The sequence below is a fragment of the Furipterus horrens genome, unplaced genomic scaffold (genome assembly GCF_987537825.1).
Source record: "Furipterus horrens unplaced genomic scaffold, mFurHor1.1.pri manual_scaffold_2, whole genome shotgun sequence".
NCBI lineage: Eukaryota > Metazoa > Chordata > Mammalia > Chiroptera > Furipteridae > Furipterus > Furipterus horrens.
In genome coordinates this window covers 62,691,423-62,715,040 of record NW_028327172.1, presented here as the reverse complement: position 1 = coordinate 62,715,040, position 23,618 = coordinate 62,691,423, and the positions used below count along the sequence as shown (strand labels likewise).

The following is a 23,618-nucleotide window of genomic DNA, read 5'->3' as shown; positions in this document are numbered from 1 at the left end:
TCTGAGTAGCAGGCTTCCCAGCTCACACGGCACGCTGAGTTGCAGGTCTGACCCAGACGGAGCCGCGTAAGGGCTGCCTGTGCCTGCCCCGCTTCACTGCTGTTGCCCTGGGAACCAGCACCGTGCCTGGCACACAGAACACGCACACACTAGAATAACGTGAATGAGTCTTAGCATATGTTTGTTTTAGAAATATTTATTCAAAAACAGGTCACAGAATAGTAAAGAAATACATTCAATAGTACTTAAAGACATCACTACAAAACATATCACTTCATTAAGGTGTAATTAAAATATTCCAGGCCCCGGCCGAAGTCAAGTGGAGTGGATGTTCAGCTGCCCGGTCTCTCGGTGGTCACCATGGACGGGTCGCACGCTTTCTCTCGCCTGCGCGTGGTGCTGGGCCACCTCGGCCGCCCCTCGGCCGGGGCCGTCATAGCTCACCCCACTTCAGGGGCTCTTTCTCCTGCCACTTTCCATCCTCAACAATTCCAGTATACCCTGGATAATAATGTTCTAAGCCTAGACCAGAGAAAATTTGACGAAGAAAATGGGTTTCTTGTCATTAAAAATTTGCTATCTGATGCTGATATTGAATGCTTCAGGAATGAGTTTGAAAGAATCTGCAGACGGGAGGTAAAACCACTTGGATTAACGGTAATGAGAGATGTGACCCTTGCAAAATCAGAATATGCTCTAAGTGAAGAAGTGGTTACCAAAGTCCAAGATTTCCAAGAGGATAAGGAACTCTTCAGATACTGTGCTCTCCCTGAGATTCTGAAATATGTGGAGTGCTTCACTGGACCCAATATTATGGCCATGCATACAATGCTGATAAACAAACCTCCAGATTCTGGCAAGAAGACATCCCGCCATCCCCTGCACCAGGATCTGCACTACTTCCCCTTCAGGCCCAGCAGTAAGATTGTGTGTGCTTGGACAGCCATGGAGCACATTGACTGGAACAATGGCTGCTTGGTGGTGCTTCCAGGCACGCACAAAAGCACCCTGAAGCCGCATGATTATCCCCAGTGGGAGGGGGGAGTTAACATAATGTTTCATGGGATCCAGGACTATGACAAAAACAGCGCCCGGGTTCACCTTGTGATGGAGAAGGGAGACACCGTTTTCTTTCATCCTTTGCTCATCCATGGCTCTGGTCAGAACAGAACTCAAGGATTCCGGAAGGCAATTTCTTGCCACTTTGCTGGTGCTGACTGCCACAACATTGATGTGAAGGGCACTAGTCAAGAAAACATTGAGAAGGAAGTTACGTTGCTCGCAAAAAAATTGTATGGACTTGAAGGTATCTCCATGAAGGATGTTTGGAGATTTCGAGCACGGCTTGTGAAAGGAGAAAGACTCAACCTTTGAAATGGCTCTTTGCTATAACTCTTAAAGAATACCAAAATCAAACAAGGTGTCTAAGGAGAATATTTTCATAATGAGGTGACATAATCTTTTGTATCGTTTGTTAACAAAATCAGAATGCATGTATCAGGTACTCAATCGCATGAGGGTAATTGTGCAGTGGAGTGGTGTTGCTTTGATGAATGTGAAAACAATAAAAGTGAAATGTTACTGTCCTAAGGAAAATAAAGTTAGGGCTACAACCAAATAAAGGTGATTGCTGTATAAAAAAAAAAAAAAAAATTCCAAACGGCACGTATCTCTATTATTTCAAGCCAGTATAACAGGTTTTATATTTTTTAAACCTAGCTTACTTAAGTCTTTAACAAGTCCAAAGTTTTTTATCTTTGCGATTATTTGCTTTAGCCCGTATCTACATTTTTAGCTTTTCAAGTTAGGGATACTTCATGGACTTGTATGATCGATTTACTACATTGTGGCCTTAATATCCTTACTTTAGTTTTCCAAGTTTTACTTTCCCCAGGTGTAAACTGAAATAACGCTGCTAATCTTGCAAAAGATGCTGCATATAATGCACATCAGGTACTCAGCATACAACAGATATTCTGTAACTAATGTTTTATAAACCTAAGCACTGCTCATCTGTTCTCGATAAATTCCTGTCCTATTTATTTCTAGACAGTGTTCCAGCTTGTCAAAATCTTTTAGAATTCTAATTTCCTTACCTATAATTCCCCTACCTCTGTTATCTGTATATTGGGTAAACTTTTCAAAGCCATTAGTAAGAATATTTGAATGGGACAGAAGCCTCATAGTACACTATTAAAGGCTGAAGAGTCGGTTCACGATGTTATTCAAAGCTCTTTGGATACATCTATTAGCAAGAATTAGTTACAAATTCATTTACCTAGACTATCATCTAACTGATCCCTTTTTATTCATTCATGAAGATTTCAAGGCTTTCTTAACTAAAGACATTCGAAGTTGCATACATTCCTTTGACTTACTAATCTTTGGTATATAATGGTAGTTTTATGACGAGTGAAGTCAGCCTAGAAGAAGAAGATACACCAAGATGAGTTTGCAAGTGGAAAGGAAAAATAATATTAAGAACAGCTCTCCAGAAACCAAACCAAGAAATTTATAGTCTACAAAGTGCTAGAGATTGTTTGAGGAGGGGGAGGAAGATGGGGAGCTAAGAGCTGAGTGAGTGCCTGCTATTGGCAAGAGACAGAAACGCTAACCCTTCAAAAGAGAAACAACTATTTACATAAACTGGTTACCTAAACAATACGAGGAAAGTTCAACCACCTGTTTCTTAATCTCTGCAGCAGAAACGAACACCTTCCTAAGGGTGGAAGAGGAATTCTATTCACCAATAGGTAAGTCAGTAGTTTTACTTGTTATCTGATGACAGTATGGAGACAGGAAAGTGTCCCATTTCTAGCTGTGGAGCAAACTTGATAGCTCAACTCTTCCTCTGCAACAAAACACAGAAATGCTGAAGAAGATGTAAGAAACAATCTATTACATGAAGAGGAGAACTTACAAGAAAGTAAGGGGATATCCTGAGGGCCAAAATGGAAGGAAACTGAAAAGTAGACACATAAGCTGTGAGCTGACATTCTAGCTCTCCTAGCTGGCCTGGCACAATTTGCCCATCTCATCATCAACCTGTGGGTTTCAGCTTGAACAAGCTATAAGGGAACTCATGGAACCTTGGCCTTGCAAAAGGCAGCAGGTAGGAATTAAATGCCCCTCCCCCGAAGCCCTCTATAAATAGGAGGCAAGTCACGGATGACCCCTCAGTGAAAGGGAAGTCAAGAGAACACTCTGCCACTAGGACAGGCAGGTGAAGAGGAAAAGTGTCTGTCCTGGCCTGGGGGGGGGGGGGTCTCCACATTCCTCTTGAGGTCTGGAAACTCTGAAGCTGAGAAATTAAAATAATAGTGGTCCTTTGTCGGTAACAGCCCTGGGAATAGGACATAAGGAGACACAAAACTTATCCAGAAGGCACTATTCTTAACACATCACTCAAGAGTAGTACAGAGAAAGCCCTGCTGAAAATGAGCTCCTCTTTCAAAACTACAAAATACCTGCGTAAACAGTCTACCAGATATGAGAATCAACATATATAGACAAGAGGAAATTGTTTTAATAGAACTATTAGAGACACTATAAAATGAGCATGCATAAAGTGACCACTGACGTAAAAGGAACTGAAAAGTTAAAAAAACAACTAGGCACCCTGAAACAACAGGCAGATCTGAAGAATGATACGCAGCTAGAAATTAACAGCAACCCAATGAATAATTTTAGGAGGTTATATGAACAGCTGACAAGCTAATTCATGAACTAGAAAACAGAGAAAAAGGCATCACCCAAAGAGAAGTAATAGGAAACACAGAGAGCTTAAAAGATAAAGAGAAAAGAATGAGTAGGTCCAACATACATTTTTAAAAACTAGTAACCATACTATCTGTGTCTCTGAAATGTGTTCTCCACAATATAACAACTCTTTATCCAGTAACCTTGCATGATTTTGCTATTGAAAATCTAAACATACTTCCTTAAACACTAACTTGTTTTCAACATTGCTTATTTTTAAGATAGTTTGACCATGCTATATAGAGATGGTTACTATTTTGAAGGGGCTTTCTTCCTTTTACATACGAATATTGAATATCTTCCATTCATACGTAAAATTGGGGAAGCAGATTGTAAGGAAAGGCCACCTCAAAACCAGCAGGACATTTGTTGTACTCATCCTAGAGGAAAAGCTGCCAGGGACGCTCTTGCTTTCCTGCTGCCTCTGTTTCAGCTGAAGCGTCAAGTTAGAGATTCTATTGAAAATGATACAGCGTGTACTTGAGAAGAAAAACAAATAGCTGTTTAGCCAAGAAACGGAGCATGAATGACAATTATGTCTGAAGGGCGCAAGAAGAGATGTTCCTTGAGACCTCAAAGCATGTCTAAGTGACCGAAGTGAGAAGTTCACATTTAAAAAAAAAAAACACAGTAGCTAGTTTGCTTAGTTAAGGAGTAACACTATATATTCAACGTATGTGTGTGGGTTCGAGATAAAGGCCAGCGTATAATTTCCAAAGCTTGAATTCAAGAGTGATTCATATGCTGAATATCACACGCAAGTTTCCCACCCTGGGAAAGGCCGGCTGAGGTTTTTGGGGTCCATGGCCTGTTGTAGGAGTAAATTGGCTCGTCCACCCACACTGAGCACAGCTCCTTCCTCCACTCCTTTGAGCTTCTCTTGTATTCTCATCAAGAGATCCTCAGGAACTTTGTTGAAACTCTGGCCAATTTCACTAATGACAAGAACACAAAGGCATTAATGAGGCAGATCATTTCAAAGAGCCTCGGGAATAGGAAAATCTGAACAACTGACGGCTCTTCCTAAAATACTGCTCACCGGAGACTGTTTGCGTTCCTGGTCCATCCGCATTCAGAGTGAAGTGGAGCTCAGTTTCATCCCCAGCCCCTGCTGTGAATACGAAGCTTTCCAAGGGTTCATGGTCCAGTCAAACAGAGGATCATACGGGAGGACCTAGAAAGGAGAACATACGTGTTAGAAGAACAAAATGCAACTTGATGACGTATTTAGTAACAGTAGGAACAGTATTATAAAACTAATAGAGGCCAGTCATATGGTAGTTGATTGGGGGGAGGGACAAACTTACTGCACGCACAGGCTTCTTGTTTCTTTGTGGAGGAACCTACAGTAGTACGAGGCTCTGGGCTTCTCACCCCATTCTGAATGAATTCATTCCCGGGCCACTGTTCGGGGCAGTGACATCCCTCGACTCATGTTTCCTTATGTGGTGAAACTGATCTATTAAAAGGAGATAAGCACTAGTCACTTTCTTTCTCCTCTCTCCCTGTGCTGGGTAAGGGCATTTACATTGCAGGCCCAATTCTCACGCACGACGCTAGGCTAGGCTAGGCTATGAGTGTGACAGCACTGGCAACCCTGTTGACCTCACTCCTGAGTCTTGTTCTCCAAGAGTTTTAATAGTAGCAACCTGACATTTTGATCTCTATCCTATTCCCATTCCCAAGGCTCTTCCGTGTTTTGTTTTTTTTTTCCCCTCAATTAGTTCCAACTTTGAGTGAAGAGAAAAAGGTCTAACTTATTGAAAGCTCCTCAAAACCCAAGATCTAGTGCTGTGGTTGGCATCTTAAGTTATACATGGAGAAACATTTTAATACCAAAATAACTGGTATGGCCAGAGCAAGTGGCTTGACACCACAAATTTTAGTAAGGGAGGTCGTGAGGGATTGATGACCTTGACAATTCAGAACAGCTAACTGCCTCTGTTGTTTATAAGCACCAACATTTTTAAAAATGTATCTTAGCAAGTGCTTACCACACAGGTCTTAATAAAAACTGAAGACTCAATTCTAGGTATGAGGGACGTTGCAGGATACTCCGGCATTTTTTACTGATGGCTTTACTGCGTTTCCCAGCAGGTCTTCGGGCTGAGACTGTACAATGTATTTAGCATTACATGTTTAATGTACTGAATCAGCAGTACCAAAATCTGGTGTCTGTTTATGCGGTTCTGAGCGTCCTCCAGGCCCATTAAAAAGTGTGGCGGGACCGACTGTGAATATAAGTGGTTTGTCCACAAGTTCAGGGCCCCTATGTGATTTCAAGTTGAGCACTGACATGGCTTTAGATTTCAGAGATCCAAACCAGTTTCACTGCCAAAGGAAGGAATCTTTTACTAATCAACTAGTGAAAAGGAATGAAGGCCTCAATTATAAAGAGACTCTATGGTCTTCTTGGGTTGGAGTAGAGAAACAACGCAAAGTATTTCCAACCCAAGGATGTGTGTTAGGAATCACATATGCAAACTCTAAAATCGAGAAGGAAGTGATTTAAAAAACATACCGCAGTCTTACCTGTTAGAACAGAAGAGGCTGAGAGAAGACAATACGGGAAGAGAGGCCGATTAAGCTGGAGGAGGGTGTCTCAGTCCCGGCGCTGTGCACCTTTTGGGGCTGGACTGTAGGGCACGGTGAAAGCTGAAGTTCCAAAAGGAAGGCCAGCTCGCTTGGCCGGGATCAGGTATTTGCAAGGTCTTGCCTGGCCGAATACGAGGGCTGGAGCCGCGCCGGCTGGAAACAGCAGGAGCAGGGGACATCCTGACTACTAGGTTAGAGCAGGAGCTACTTGCGAGATATCTGAGAACACGCCGCCTACAGCTTTCTCAGAAGTTTCTCATCAGTTTTGTTTCTTAGAAGTTTCACTTGTTAGTTTTCCCTCCTGACTGCTGATGTCAGTAGCTGATGTACTGGAATGTTATAAATAAACTTGGTGGACTCAGGCCTGTGTCACTGTCTCTCCATCCGAGGGCAACGGGCCACCGGACCCCCGCTTTGCATTCATCTTGTGTCTGCGTTTTTCTTTGAATCTCCAGGTCGACATGCTCTCTGGTCTCTTAGGTTCGACATCGCGCTGCGTGGGCCGCGGCACTGGACCCTTCCCAGTTGCGAGGTCGGCCCTGTACACGGGACGTTTCAGCGGCCTCCCTGGCTGAAACCAGCTAAATGTCGAGCGTATCCTCTTCACCCCTCTGCCCCTTTCTGAAAATAAAAAAATGTCTTTAGACACTGCCGGCTATCCTCTAGGAGACAGAACTGCCCTTGGCTGAGAACCTTTGAGGCAAAGAAAGAGATTTACTTAGTGGAACTGATTAACATCTTGGAGGACACAGTGGTCTGTTATGAAGAAAGAGCAATCATGAAGGCCAGAGGAGACAAAGGTGCTGAGAGGGGCAGGGAAGCACACCTGGGCCAAGGCACTCCTAGAGAGGGGTTTGGTGAGCAAGGAGATGTTTGAGCTGCTATTCCGTCAGAGACAGTGGCTGGGGCCCAGTGAAACGTAAGAGAGGAGAAGCAATGAATTACAAGAGAGGGGCCTGGACTGGCATCTGCAGGACTGGGACCCCTGCTGCCACTGAGAAGCACCTCCTAAAGCCGAAGATGCACAGCCTTCAACTGGCAAACTACTCGCAACGATTGGGACAATCAAATGATTTCAGGAAATTTGAACATTCACGGAGGGAAGATCGGGTACCTCAGTGTCAAATACACAAATCACGAGACGGTGACCTTTTCAGTGACACAGGTATTGCAGGTGGAGATGCAAGTCACTTCTCGGGCTCACAGCCCTCCAGCAGTTTCCATCTCACTCGGCAAAACCTAAAGTCCTTACACTGCTGCAGGGACCCCTCGGTGACCTGGCCGCTGTTGCTTCTCTCACTTATATCATGTGACTATTGAAAGAATGAAGCTCAGGAGCAGTCTGACATTTGACTACTAACTCTTCTGAGTCCTGGAAGAAACGACCCTCTGCCAGCAGGTGTTCACTCAGCACACGGCTCCTAAAGGAAGCCCAGATCTACCCAGGCGTGAAAGACCCTTCTGCCTGAGAGTGAGCAGAGGAAACTATTGGGGAATCTTTTAAACTTCTTTGGATCTTAAATTAATTGGAGAAGTTTGGCCTTTTTACCTTAAACACAAAAAGGCAAGACAATTTGACTTTAGACTTTCATTTCTACATTATGGAGACATCCAGGTTATCATTGACTCTGACTGCAGAGTCAATGGCAAACTGTAATCAATAGTGTGTTTAGTAACATAACTGAGACGGAGAAAAGAAGAGGGAATGCGTTTTATTCTGTCTTGCGAACAGCGTGGCCTCATTGCTTAAATGGCCAACACACCACTGGGGTCCTTTATAGCACCCCCTTTCTAGCAAAAATCTATAACGCCACCAGCACTGCAGAGACCTATAATGAAGCCTTCGGTTCCTAAGGGTGGACACAGGACCGTCGTAACAGACCGTTCCTTTCACTCCACACAGGATGCAGCCTCACCCTTGTTACCTGATCAGAGGCTTAGTGGTTAATGCCAGTGAATTAAAGACAGCGATTCTCAGCTCTGGCTGCACAGTGGGAGAGCATTTAAAACATGTCGATGTTCCTGACACATCCCTAAACATTTGGTCAGTGTCAATATTTTTAAAAGACAGTACAGGGGACACTGAAGTCCAGCCAGGCCCAGCCCCACCAGCCTGAAGGAACGAAAACCGCAGGGATGTAAGTGAGTCTGCCCATCCTCCACCTCCCACATTTCCCTGAGGAGGAAGACTCCTCGCCTCTTGCCGCACATACCTTTTCCCAGGATGGTCAATGGCTGCCTTAGGGACACAGTTCCTGCTGGGTAGAGCCAGGGTCAGAAACACTGGAAATTTCATGACTGCCTTCCCTTTCTGCCCTGTTGAACATGAGGCAGAGGGCCTAATGGAGTGTGTGTAACCTGCAGGTTCAAACCCCCACTGGGTGACTGTCCCAAGGCTAGGACAGCAGAGAGGCCCAGACGCAAGCCAGTCTGGCCCGCACTCCTCAGCCCCGACTAACCACGCTGACTCTGACGCCCATGTGTCTGACGACCTGGTTCAGAACCTGGCGGGGGGAAGAGGAGATAACCTGAATTCTCTCAGTGCTGCAACGGACTCCATTCTGAAGACAATGAATACCAAAAGAAGGGTCTGAGATGCCCACGTGCTGATTTACGTACCAAAGACCGGAGATTGCTTGCTCTGCTCTAACACTGTGAGAGACCCGAGGGAACTGCAGGCATTCCAGACCAGTCTTTATTGATGTGTGCACCCCCGCCCTCCTGCTGCTGGGCACCGGCCCACCACATTAAAATGAAGCACTGTTCCTCAAAGCAGTGTCTTGTTGACAAGACACAGTCCATCAGGTAGAGGAATAAAGAGTTCCTTGTCATATACTTCACCTCTACGATGGTTAACAGGGTCTCCTGAGTGCTACTCTTAACCTCCGTGGTTTTCTCACAGCACCTACAACCACATTATAAATATGGCTTTTGTTACATACCAGTGTTTTCCACATCTGTCTGTCTGTCTGTCTAGCTAGCTAGCTAGCTTCATGTGTGGTATACTCAGACCATTCTTGATAATAACTTCCAAATTCATATCTCAAAGAGTGTAGTACTTGGCAGAGTGGGCTTTCAGTAGAATTTTCTGAAATCAGTACAAATATATTTCTACATGAAACAGAACACAGAACCCAGAGACGAACCCACACTTATACGGCTACTTCACCCATAGCCGAGGAGGCAAGGGTCCACGACGGGGAAGGAGAGCCTCTTCAATGGTGTTGGGAAAACTGGACAGATACATGTGAGAAACGAAAACTGGACAACGTTTTTACACCGTACACAATCATAAACTCAAAATGGATTAAAGACTTAAATGTATGACCTAAGAACCATTAAAACTCCTAGAAGAAAACATAGGCACTTACCTCTTTGACATCAGCCCTAGCAGTATTTTCTTCAGATGTGTCTCCCCAAGCAACAGCAACAATAGCCGTTAGATGGACCTAAAGGGTGTTATACCAGTGAAAGAAGTCAGACAAAGAAAGACGTGCACGCTATGATTTCACTTCTATGTGGGATCTAAAACAAAAAACAAAAAACAAAACCAACAAAAGAAATCAGAAACAGACTCACAGATGCAGAGAACAGGCTAATGGTTGCCCTGGGGTGGGAGTGGGGGATGAATGAAAAGGTGAAAGAGATTAAGAGATACAAACTTTCTGTTATAAAATAAGTAAGTCATAGGGATGTAATATACAACACAGGGAATATAGTCAATACCTTGTAATAATTTTGTATGGTGACCTATGGCTACTAGATGATGATCAATCTAGTATGGTACCTAAGTGTCGAATCCCTATGTCGTCCAGCACCTGAAAGTAATGTAAGATGCTATGTCAACTATACATTAATTAAAATATCTGCAAATATAATAATAGAATACTACAAAATATTTCTTTCAGTCACTCATGATGGTAATTATTAGTTTACTTTGACTAGACTCTGCCCCATTAAAAGCTGAGTATAGAGACCTATGGTGGGAAAGCTACAGGGAACTGCACATTTCGTGTAGCAGACATTCGAGGTGGACCGTAAGCTCCTTTGGGAAGGCATATGAGCCCGACTGTGAGCGCCCGATAGGAGTTTCAGCAGTAAAAAGGAAGAGTTAGCTAGAACAGAGGTACTAAGGGCAAAGGTGGGATGCTTCCAGAAGAAGTTGGGAAGGACAGTACATATGATACACTGGAGGAGGTCCCAGGTTATCTGAAAGAAGGGGAAATGGTTATGATTTTCACCCAGGGTCTGTTCCTTAGTACTGGCAAAGCACTGAGATGTAATTCTAGCAAGGAATTCTATAATTTATAGAAATCAACTATCCAAATAATTATTGTGACATCAAACATCATCGTCTTTACCTTACGTTACATCACTTACCTTCTGAAGACACCTTCAACACCAGTAATGCCCATCCCATCCACAATATTTCCAGTGAGTCTAAAAGGACCGTTTTGGGAGTAAGAAGGATTTTATCCTCTTCAAAAGCAACTTCTAAGTGAAAATTACAGTGAGGTTAGGAGGTTCCATAGCTAACTGACTTTCTTCCCAACTGGCACATAAACCTTGTAGAGGCACCAAATAACTCGTCACCTATATCCCCTCAGTACTACAGTGCACACTAGTTTATTCTATTTCTGCTCGGCCTGACTTCCTCATCCCTACCACCTCAAATAAAACACATACGAACTACTTCTGGACAGAATTAGAGAAATCTAGATTAAAAGGTGATTTTAAAAATGAAGAGGTTGCAGGTAGAATTCAAAATGCAGAGGATATATTGATATATAAAGTCATTTTATATTCATAAAATCCTTCATCTCTTTCCAAGCTAATTCAATTTTACTCAGTCTTAGTAAATCATTTATGCAGATTATACTGTATAGTTTCTAATTTCTGAAAACTACACCTTCTTAGAAATCTGAAATTCCACATTTTAATCAAACCTCTTCTCCTGCACACTTATTAAACAGTTTTCAAACTCATTGAGAGTTCGAGTCTATTGGCCTCTCCTCCCTCTCTTCTCAGCTCAGAGTATAGACTGCATGGTTGATTGCTCTCACTCTACCTGAGAAATCCATGCCCCACCGCACCTCTCATTTCAAACTAAAACTTAAACGACTTATGTCTTTTGTATTTAAAGTAAAGAGGTTTCAGGGACAACCAAAAATGGAGGAATAGCACTGAATTAAAGCCCCATTCAGCAGAGGCCACAGACCCGACCTGTGGCTGATCCGCGATGTAGGCCCTGACTTAGAAACGAAGACCCTAGGGCTCCGGACACGATGCAGCTCAGGGTCAGAGCATGCAATGGTCAGCATGGCTTACACTGCATCTGCAGGTTACCTGCCACTGCTTAGCAGACCACATTCCACCTGAGGGCCAGGCTGAGCACCTTAAAATAATTACATGCTTTTTAAAAGAGTAATTACATTAGCTAATGACATAATATACTCCTGCCATATTACTATTTAAAAGGAACTAAAGGATTTGATGATATTTTTTGTTTGCTTAGAGGAATACAACGAGAAGTCTAATTCTTATTTCAAAGTAGTAACAATTTCAATGGAAAGCTATGATTCTGAACAGAAAAAGCAATATCATTATTAAAGCACGCAGAGAAAGATACTGATAAGTGAAGGCGTATAACCAAAAACTACAGCAGCATATAGTTATTGGACAGACACAGCAAGAAGAGGGATGGATTACGTGCAAGACATTCCATGGAGGAAACGGAAGACTTTTCACTTTTCACTCCAAGGGCACAGTGAGTAACTAACGCCATTTTAAAACACTTTTGACCCGAAAAACTCTCAGCTATTCAGTTAAAAGACTTGCTTCTATACAATTCTCTGCAACAGAAGATTACCCAGAGAAATCAAATAATGAAGTCAGTGCAGTCATTTATTATCAGTCGCACCAAAGGATATCAAGTGGAAAAGCGGAGGGGGTTGAAGCTATTAGTTAAAAATTAAGTTTTGGGTCACGTGTGAATTGGAATCATCAGGACCTTCATATCTGTAATTACAGTATCGCTAGTGATCTTAAAGATATTTACATATGGGTTCCAAAATTAATATATGCCCACAGGAAGTAACATAGCCGGAAGTGAATGCTCATTCTTTACACACATATTTCTCTGAGTCTTCCACTGAGTGGCATCAAAGTTTGCTAGTATAATAGAAGCATCACAAAGTGCCTCAATACCTCTGACCCACTGAGGTCTCCTACTCCTGATGGTACGTATTATTTCCTTTGCAGCCTAGATTGGAACCAATTAATGAAAACAAAAACAAAAAGCAATGCATAACAACATACTCAAAACTTCAAATTTTAAGTTATAATAAAAGAAGAAATAAAAAGTGTATGTACACATGTAGACAACAAAGCACTATAATCCCTCAGATCCCTGTATGAATGAAATATATAAAGATGTAATAATTTGGGCATGGCTGCCTTTTAAATCTATTTTTTATTTGCTCAGTGCTGCGAGAGAAAAAAAGTGAAGTATTATTGGTATCTCCTTTGCTTTTATCAAGAATGTATACAATGTACTCGAGGGGGAAATTTTTTTCTTTTCATTTACAAAAGTAATTCACTGTAAAAATTCCAGAAAAGCATAAAGAAGAAGATAGCCCGGGGGGAACCCACCTGTGATCACATCATTTTGAACTGTTTTTCTAATTCCCCAATCTAGCATTTTCTGTACTTTCCAATGGCAAAGACAAAGACATAGGAAAAGACTGACCTTAATCATCTCCCTAGAGAACTGCATCATTAGAGTTACCTAAGAAAAACTGTGTGTACTTGAAGCCATGTGAACTAGGAGCACTGAGCCAAGAGCTCGGGGTATAAAGAAGTGTGCATAACCCATGACAAGGACAGATTTGTGTCAAAGCTTTTATTGCACAGGGTAGAATATTGGGTTGAAATAGACAACTTGCCTTCATCATGCCATTAACTTCAGAAACACCCGAACTTTCAAGCTGGAGAGAACAATGATGAAATGTCCCCATAGCGTGCCCTTCCTCACTTAACAGGCATTGATGTAAGTTTCAAGGGCTTTACAGAAGAAACTATACGATCTTCTTGCAGTGCACAAAGAGCACATCCATCCAGCCCCGGCTCTCGCGGAACTTTTACTGCGTATTTTGCATTGAATAATTACAGAAAAACAGAAAAGCCATCAGATGGTATAGAACTACAAAACCATATGTGATATATACACATAAGTTAAATTAAAAAGGCAGAAAAAGGCAAAATTCTAAAGATTATAGAAAAATAAATTTACTTTTTTTTCATGTTATTTGTTGTGTTTATTGTTTTACTTTTCATCTTGAAATGAGTTTGGGCAGCCCTGACGGACCGGTGTGGCTAGGTGGTTGGGCATCGTCCCCCAAAGTGAAATGTCTTCCGTTCGATTCCGGGTCAGGTCACATGTCTGGGTTGCAGGTTCCGTCCCCAGGCAGGCTGCATTCCAGAGGCAACGGATGGATGTTTCTCTCCCTTTCTCCTTCCCTTCATCTCTCTCTAAAAATAAATACAAATCTTCACAAACCAAGTTTGTGCATTTCAAAAGCTTTCGTAGGCAACCCAAGACAAAATAGACTACCTAAGGCATTTAGTTAACTTTATTCCCTACTTACACTAAAATAAACAGACCAAAGGCAGGCCTGAATAAAAGATTTAACTGTATCAATTCTATTGCTATGAGAGTTATATTAATTATAACTCTTTTGTATTTAATTTCAACACCTATCCCTTTTCATCTACGATACCAAAAAATCAGAAAAGCAAAACAAAACAAAAACCTAACATCCCTACAGTCTACAATGAGCTTAGAACCAAGGCATAATTTCATGCTTTGGGTTCCATGTATCTGTATATACACAGTCAGTGTGCATCTGTACATCTTGTCACGTATAGACACTTAGTTACCTGTCTCTGGTCTGAATGCTCTCTTCCCTCATGAGGCCCACTTCCTCTTTGGCATTCTTCAGGAGAATCTGTTACCAAATTCGGAGGATTTCGTGTATTGTCGTTTTCACTTCTGTGGTACTGAATATCTGAGAACCATGCTAATGAGAGAAATGCATTCCGCTTTCCATTTCCTTTTGCTTTTATTTTTGACACTGTTACAGATGCCCCTCCATGGTCCCCAGCGTTGCCCACCTGCGCCCAGACCTCCCTCTACCCCCCTCCCAGCCTTCCCCACACTATTGTCTGTGATGGGCTGCCCCTATCGCTGCTTTCTCCATCATCACTTATGGCCAATGCCACCGCCTTCAGGAAAACGTAGTCATGTATGTCATATTTACAGATTCTAAAGGCGTCTAATCACTCAGGTCAAGGACTACTTACACTAATGTTTAACTCATTGAGGAATCAGCTCAGTTACATGAAGCGCAGCCTTTTCTGGACTTTGGAAAAACTCTGATACAGTTTAAATTTGTACAGAGCTGTGCAAAAACAAAGGGCTCTGTACAATTTAGAGATAATTACATTATGCTTTTCATGTTACACTTACTTAGTGAGGTAACTATTTCCAAAATTAGTTAAACTAAAGAACTAAGAGGGAGAAACATGAAGGTGGAAACGGGTTGGGGTTCTGAAGTCCTAATATTTCTTGAGGAGTGGCTGGACTACAAATGAAGAGCAAAGGCTGACGGGCACATTCCTCAATCAGCTGGTTTTGTAGACTAATGAATGGAGAAATAATCACAAACTACCAGAGGAGCTGCTGGTGCAAAGCAAAGGACAGCCCACTGGAGCTCATTTTCCAAAAATTCTCCTTCTTTTGTAGCATTCTGTGTCATTGTGCCCTAAAGATGCATAGAGCTGGCGCAATAATAACATACAGAAGAGTGAAATCATACCTTATTTGGTTTTGAAATAAATTTGGCCTTGATGGAAAGATCAAGTGTATTCGTGCCCCACAACTGTTTTAAGGGCTGCGAGAAAATCTTATGTTTTGTAGGTCAGTCTTCCTGAGGACTGTGGCATTTTAAAGCAGGTTTCTTCTAACCAGTCTCCACGAACCCTCACACATTCTGTGTATGTAAGTTTTAGGTTGGGACCATTGTGTATACGAAAAGCAAACTCTCACGATGTCACTCATTATCAGGACTATATGAAAGTCTCCTAGGGGAAGGAACCAGGTTCCACTGAATGGCATAAAAGTTTGCTAAGATCATAGAAGCATCACAAAGTACCTCAATCCTTTTGACCAGCTGAGGTCTCCTACTCCTCTTGATATGTATTATTTTGCTTGCAGCCTCACCTCGATTCGACCCAGTTAAAAACAAACAAAACCAAAACAATGCATAAGGAAATACCCAACAATTCAACTTTTTCAGTTATAATAACAAAAGAAAGAAAAAAGATTGTATGCCTACATGTACATATGAAAGGACTATAATCCCTCAGATCCAAACAAAACAGTCTATGAAGGAAATAGAAAAACATGTAATAATCTCGGCATGGCTACCTTTTAAGTCTACTTTTTATTTCCTCCGTGCTGTGAGAAAAAAATGTGAAATATTATCGGTACCTCCTGTGCTTTGACAAACCGGCCTGCACAGAGGCCTGGGGCCTTTACCCCAGAAGCAGTGGGCACACGTGCAGCTTGCAGGTTCTGTCTGGTTCGGGTGCTTCCTCAGAGCCATCAGTCTGACTCTCTGGGACAGTGAAGTCTTCCTCCTGCTCACCCACGTTTTCCCTGTTCTCCACACAAGCCCACTGGTGGCTATGCCTGCAAAGGGAAGGGAGGGTCCCCAGGAAAGACCACAGGGCCTGAGGGATCCTGAAACACAGTTTCAGGCACGTGGGAACCCAGCATGGAGGCCCCGGGGGGAGGTACCTGCAGGATGGCCACAGAGGAGAGGGAGGCGCCTGGACAACCAGGGGCCGCCGGTGGGTCAGCGGCATTATGGTCTCGGTGTTGGCTCCCCTGTACCCAGGGTGCGGGGTTGGGGCAGAATCTGCCCAGGTAATTGCCCTTTGGGCTGGCCAGTAGATCTGTTCTCAGAGAGCAGGATCCCAGAAAGCTTCTCCAGCAGCCAACAACACAGTCGAAAGCCAAGAAGTGACAGGTGGGACTGTTGCTGGGATACAGTTGGAATTCCCAGTAGGGGTCGGGGAAAAAATGGGCAGGCACTTGCAAAGATTCTTGGGTAGGGGTGCGCCAGAGGCCTGGGGCTTTTACCCCAGAAGCAGTGGGCACACGTGTAGCTTGCAGGTTCTGTCTGGTTCGGGTGCCTGCAACGGGCAACCAAAGGATGTTTCTCTTTCACAACATGTTTCTCTCCCTCTCTTTCTCCCTGCCTTCTCCACTCTCTAAAAAATAAAATTATTTAAATACAAAACTTTAAAAATTAATAAATAACGAACAAAATATAATAAAAGTAGTACCCTGCGATGATCTCTTAAGCTCCATCATCTGGCTTTATGCTGTCCTAGTCGTCTTCAAAGAGCCTTCAATATTTCATGGCTTATCCTTGGAAGTGCATCCCAAATACTCACTGAGAGAAAGTGGTTAATTTCCTGAAAGAGAGATTAGTTAAAGATGGAATGGTTTTTGGCATGTTTCGGTTTAAGTCTGTGAAATATAATTCAAAAAAAAATTAGTCGGTGCCTTTTATAAACACCGACTCATCTCACTATTACTATGAAACACATTAGAGGTAAATTATTTCTTCCATTTCAGATCCTACAATGTTTTCATTTACATTCTAATAGACTCCCTCATGACAACATAGAATTTTTAAATGTTATAGCATACTCAATGAACGAAAAGCACAAATTATTATTTATTCAGTACTGTAACTCTAGTTTTAGGTCTTTGTGTACTTACCTGTATTTTCATTTTGTACTGAGCAAAATGCAGATTATAATTTTCAAGGTAGAATAAAGTTCATAAGAAAAATTTACCTGAATATAATTCTGAAGTTTATAAAGGTTAAAACCGAACTCAAACTTCAAAAACTCTTTAAAGTGTTAAATATCTATTTATCTCAAACATTCAATTGTTCCTCAAAGGATCAGATGGAAATTTGGAGATATTCATGTATCTTATGCATGTAAAAATCAAGCACACATTATATCACATCTCTTCAATATTTAAATTCCAATGTTTATCAAGAAACTTTGATATTTATACCTTGACTGCAATGTAAGAGGGTATATTAAGATTCAGCTTCTCATTTAAGAGGGCTGATCTCATGCTATCTTTTCATCATACATTGTTAAAGATTTTATGTATTTATTTTTAGACAGAGGGAAACGAAGGGGAAAAGAGATGGAAAGAAACATCAATGCGAGAGAGAAACATCGACTGGCCGCTTCTTGCGTGCACTCTGACCGGGGACCAAACCTGCAACCCAGGCATGTGTCCTGACCAGGAATCGAACCTGCAACCTGTTGCCTTGAGGGATGACACCCAGTCAATTGAGCCACCCGGTTAGGGCTCTTTTCTCATAATTGTTTTTAAAAATTCAGTTTTTCACATTCAGAGCTTTAGAGCTTTGGAAAAGGTACAAAGGTACTATATAAAATAGTAAGATGATGGAATAATTATTACTTCCAAAAGTGAAAAAGGTCCTCCTCTACTGTGTTTTATTTTCTGCTGAGTAATACGTAAATCCTTAAAGCCAGCACAATCAGGAAAAGGATCTAGAAGTTTAATCATGATATGGATCTTTCCATTATCCTTGTTACCTATCACTAAGTATTTCAACAAGTCCGATACGTAAACCTAGTTTAAAAAGAAAAAAACAAAAGGAGAAAGATGGCTTAATTCTATTTGAAAGTAAAATAACCAAACACATTGTAATAAATGATAACAACTCTGCTAATTTTATCTAATTCAGATAAAATATTCCAGTTATTTCTAAGGTACCCAGCTATTACTGTTCCATGCCTTCAAATAATTCAACAAACAGTTAAAAGTGCTTCTACAGAATGGGCACTGAGGTATAAAAATGCCAATATTACTGAAACATTTAATTTAAGGAATATCTCACATGCCATCCTGTGCAAACTCTCTACATTTCACCATGAAAGACAGAAACTATCAGGTTTCTCATTAGATCAAAGTTATGAAGTGTTCAGTAACTGAATGTTTACAATAAAGTTAATTGAGAATGTTTTCCCACCATTTTCCAAAAAATACTTTCACTGCAATTATGAATTACACGAGTGACACATAAAACACTCAGCTCTTCCCAGAAAGACTTAATACATGTATTTCAAATATCAGTTTGAAGATGGTTTACAAAATAACCTGTTCCCGAACCTCCATCTGCTCATCCGCAAGGGGTAGAGTAGAAGTGTAGCGACAACATCACCAAGACAGTTTTCTAAAGCATCCTTACAGTAAGTTATTGCTGTGCTGCAAACCCGGCTTACCAGGTCACAGCAGAGGGACAAACTATGCAATGACACATCAATAAAATGAGGAGACCTAACATAGAAAAAAGCCAGTTAAGTTCTAGGAAACTCATTCAAACGTCATTTTAATTCAGCAGCTCTAATTCTAATATGGCTCGACATACAAGTCAATTTCATAATCAATTCCTTAAAGCCAAAACAGAAGTGGCATCAGCAATACGGCAGCTCCAATCTCCCCTAGAAAAGAAACATTGAAAAACAAGCAGGACCCTGGCTTTGTTTCTGTTTTGTTTGTTCTTTTTATTTAAAAATTCCACATGTAAGTGAAATCATATGGTATCTAACATGGCAAAATTTCATTCTTTTTAATGGCTGAGTAATATTCCTCTGTGTGTGTGTGTGTGCATGTGTACCACACCTTCTTAATCCAGTCATCTACTGATGTATACTTAGGTTGCTTCTAATTCTTGGCTATTGTAAATAATGCTGCAGAGAACATAAAGGAACATAAATCTTTTTTGGAGTTTTTTTCTGATAAATATCCAGAGTGGAAGTGTTGTGTCATATGGTAGTTCTGGTTTGAATTTTTTAAGAAAGCTCCGTACTGTTTTCCATAGTAGCTGTGCCAACTTACAATCTCACCCACAGAAACAAACTCATAGAGAACAAACTGACAGTCGCTGGATGGAAGTGGGAACAAATGAATGGGTGAAAAAGGTGAAAGGGATTAGGAAGTAGAGACTGCCAGTTATAAAAATAAACATGAGGATGTGAGGTATGGCATCAGGAATATAGTCAACCACTATATTGTACTATGTGGAACTAATATAATATTGTATGTAAACTGTAATTAAAAACTAAATTTTAAAAACTTTTAATAAAGAGTGCAGCAGTTCTGCAGCCTGTCAGGAACACCCTCCAAGAACAGTATAAAATGAAAATCGTTTCTACTAAACAGTAATTTTTTTAAATCAACTGTATTTTGTTAGAACTTTATAAATGGTCAAAGGTTCACAGCAATCAAGCAATTTTTAAAAAAGGTTACTTAAAAACGGTAGGAAAGCTTTGTGGTGATTTCCCTTGCTCTTGGGCCACTCCCCACCTCCCAGCTTGGCTGTAGTCATGAAAACTGCATTCCCCAGTTCCCAGGGTGGGATCCTGGTCCTTAGGTCTGGAGAAAGCAGAGCAAGACCTATTTGCTAATTATTGTGTAGGTCTGTTCTAAAGCTGTCTGAGAGCTCCCTGAAGGCTGGAAAAGACCCGGGCATTGCTTGAAGCCATTAAGCTGGCCAACAACCTGTAGCTGCCTGGACCAAAAGATTCTGGTTGAGGCATACAACAGATTGCAAAATGCATAGTGGGGGGGGGGGGGCGGGGGGAATGGGGGGAGAGCTTTTATTGGGAAATTAGAGCACTCAAAATCACCCATCTATCTGGGGAATTTAGAAAGCCACATGCATGCCTCGGGTAACATGCTTGCTCAAAAATTACCTTTGAATAAATAAGCTTTCACTTTCGGCTGATCCCTTGGCTCAGTGCAAACCTGGCTAAGTGCTGAGGGACAGCCTTAACAGCCAATCTTCAAAGACTGAAAAAAGGTGTACTCTCTCGTTTTCTGACTCCTGGTATTCAAGATCTCTCTCCAAACACTACTCGAACATATGCTGAGGAGCAGTCTTCAATGACCACGCATAGCAAGAAATACATCCTCTCTAAAAATAGCTCAGCAAGCCCCTGGAAAATGGACTACTATAACCTTTGACCATCACAAAAAAAATCAGTCAAACCCTGGACAAGGGAAAAATCTGATTTCCAAAGTTGCAGTATAATAGTAAGACATCCCATTTTCAAGAAGAAAATCACAAGGCATTAGCAAATGTAAAAAGTATGGCCCATTAAAAAAAAAAAATACTGACTGAAAAAATTCCTGAGAAAGTTCAGAAAATAGACTAGTCAAAGACGTCAAACAACTGTTTGAAATCCACTGGAAGAGCTTAGAGACCATGAAAAATGAAGACACAGCATATCTAAACTAATGGGATGAAGAAAAAGCAGTTGTGAGAAATGATGTGGAGCAGTTAAAAAAAAAAAAAAGACCTGAGCTCTGGCTAGGGTGTCTCAGTGGGCTGGAGCGTCATCCCATAACTGAAAGGTTGTGGGTTTGATTACTGGTCAAGGCACATACCTAGGCTGTGGGTCCATTTCTTGGTCAATGCATGTACAAAATGTCAACCAATCGATGCCTCTCTCTCCCGCTTCCTGTCTTTCTCTAAAAAGCAATAAAAAAATTATCATCACAGGAGGATAGGAAAAAAAGAAAGGACAAAAGACTTTCAGAACACAATTAAACACGGAAGAAGAAGTAACCCCAATATCTCTCAAATTCTTCCAAAACAGAATAGAAGGGAACCCTTCCTAACTCATTCGATGAGATCACCAGTTTTTTTATACCAAGGCCAGATAAAGACACACATTCCCCCCCCAAAAAAATTATAATAGCCAGGATACATTTTAATGAGTGTAGATGAAACACTTCTCAACAAGATACTAACAAACTGAATCTGAAGCAGGTAAAAAGGTTTATATACCATGAGCAAGTAGGATTTATCTTAGGAATGCAAGAAGGTCAATATAAGAAAATCAGTCCATACAATAGACACTAATGGAATGAAATTAATTATTGATCACCTCAATAAACACAGAAAAGGCATTGAACAAAATATAATGCTCTTTCATGATTTGAAAAACAAAACAAAACAGTGAGAAAACCATAAATAGACAGGAACTTCCTCAACATAATAAAGGTAACCTATGAAAACCCCACAGAAAACAACAAAATCAATATTGAAGGACTGAAAGCTTTCCCACCAGGATCAGGAACAAAACGAGGATTCCTATTTTCACCACCACTATTCAATATTATACTAAACTTCTAGCCAGAGCAATTAGACAAGGAAGAGAAACAAAAGGCACCCAAATCGAAAAGGAAGAAGTAAAATTATATCACTGATGGTATGATTCCATAGATATATATAATCTTTCAAAGAATCTACCACAGATCTACTTGTGGCAACAACAAATGAAATGAGCAAATTTGCAGGTCCTAAGATCAACATACAAAAGTCTGTTGTGTCTCTATACACCAGCCAGTGACAATCCATGAAGAAAATTAAAGAGCAATTCCATTTCAATAGCATTTCAAAGAACTAAATACTGGAAATAAACTTAACCAAGGATATGAAAGTTATGAAAGTCTTGTACACTGAAAACTATAAAGAACGGATGAAATAAATTTAAAATGTCCGAATAAATAGAATGGTATTCTGTGTTCATGGGTCAGATGACAAATTATCGAGATATCAATACTATCTAAATGAGTACAGATTCAATGCGATTTCAATCAAAATTTCATCACCCTTTTGACATAAATAGAAAAGCTGGTCATCCAATTCACATGCAATTGCAAGGAGCCCCAAATAGCCAAAGCAATGTTGAAAAACAACAAAATTGGACGGCTCCCACTTTTGATAAATACGTGCCCAGAATATGTGAAAAACCTTTAAATTAAAACAACAACAACAAAACAAAGAACTGCCAATTGAAGTGAGAAAGAGGTCTGAAGATTCTGCCCCAAAGAAAATCTGTGCATGGTAATAAGCATATGAAAAGAAAATCCTCATGAATCATTAGGAAACTACAAATCAATACCCCAGCGACATACCAGTGTTTACCTATTAGAATAGTTAGCATAAAAGACAATTTTGAAACTTGTCAGACCTTTCATGGCATGTGAATAAACAAACGGTGGTATAGCCATACAATGAAATACTGATCAACAAGAAAAAGTAACACACTACTGATTTAAACATGAATGAATCTTAAATAAATCATTCTAAGTCCTTCTGAAATATCAATTCTAAACAAGTAATTGGGGCCCTGCAGCCCTACCAGAAGCAGAGACGGCTTTAAGGGTGGGCGCAGCGGGCACGCGCCCTGGGCCCCTGACTTCTGAAGGGCCTCGCAAAACCCCAACTTCACACTTTTCTAAAGACACCAAGTTTGGTTTCATTACTATGCTGCATAAAATATGGGTAACATGTACTTTTATTTTCCCTGTCTGTCTCTCTCTCTCTCTCTTTTTTTTAAGGGGCCCAATATTTTCTTCCCTATCCAGGGGCTCAACCAACCTAAATCCGCCTCTGACCAGAAGTCAGGAACTGCAGTGCTAAAGAGGGGAGGAGTCTGTCAGGCCGAAGGCAACTCCAGGGGTCCTGGCCCAGCTGCCAAACCCAAGTGGCACCTTTGGCACCAGCACCTGGGAGGCCGTGCTATACTTTTTTGTCCCTTCAAGTTATACAATATGACATAATGTAAGAGGAGAAAGTAGGCCATCACATTGACCCAGATCCTTACCATTTGTGCTTCTCTTCCTTGGTTTCTCCAGTTGCCAGCTTCCTCCTTTCCCAGAAAGACCATGAGGATTCCTCCTTCTTAATAGCCTGCACTGCGCCCTCATTGCCAACCTCCTGTTATATATGCAACCTCTCAGACCCCAGCGAAATGAGAGGTTGATTTGCGAATTTCAACTCCCTCTCCTCCATCCTCTGGCCATGAATGAAGCCTGTGCTGTGATGCTCTCTTGGGTTTCATGATTGTATTCACGACACCTCGCAGACAAAAGAGCCTGCGTTGGAGCTCCAAGTTCTTAGTTCTTCAGTAAAAACTGGGTTGAAGGGCCAGTGGTTTTCTGGCAAAGCGATGGTGGGGCCCTGACAGCAAGGCTTTTCCCACGAGTGCCAGAGAGGGGTCCCAGAGAGGAGAGCTAGGGAGCTGGGGTGGTGTCCATGGGGATCACCGCGCTGTCAGAGGCTGGTCTG

At 41.4% G+C, this 23,618-nt stretch overlaps 3 long non-coding RNA genes and 1 pseudogene across 3 annotated transcripts; 1 reads left to right on the top strand and 3 right to left on the bottom strand.

The window, feature by feature from the left end:
• Positions 1-332: 332 nt before the first annotated feature.
• LOC150018681 (phytanoyl-CoA dioxygenase, peroxisomal pseudogene) lies at positions 333-1,633 on the top strand (annotated as a pseudogene).
• A 2,928-nt stretch (positions 1,634-4,561) lies between these two features.
• Positions 4,562-5,191, bottom strand: LOC150018680 (uncharacterized). The gene is made up of 3 exons (XR_016509216.1): positions 5,134-5,191; positions 4,799-4,933; positions 4,562-4,694 (listed from the first exon to the last, which is right to left on the bottom strand). It is a non-coding gene; the product is annotated as an uncharacterized LOC150018680 (long non-coding RNA).
• A 4,025-nt stretch (positions 5,192-9,216) lies between these two features.
• LOC150018679 (uncharacterized) lies at positions 9,217-11,068 on the bottom strand. The gene is made up of 3 exons (XR_016509215.1): positions 10,081-11,068; positions 9,726-9,803; positions 9,217-9,259 (listed from the first exon to the last, which is right to left on the bottom strand). It is a non-coding gene; the product is annotated as an uncharacterized LOC150018679 (long non-coding RNA).
• A 2,562-nt stretch (positions 11,069-13,630) lies between these two features.
• LOC150018678 (uncharacterized) lies at positions 13,631-23,618 on the bottom strand. Its single transcript, XR_016509214.1, has 7 exons — positions 23,155-23,618; positions 20,927-21,010; positions 16,765-16,896; positions 16,214-16,611; positions 15,905-16,105; positions 15,567-15,634; positions 13,631-13,884 (listed from the first exon to the last, which is right to left on the bottom strand). It is a non-coding gene; the product is annotated as an uncharacterized LOC150018678 (long non-coding RNA).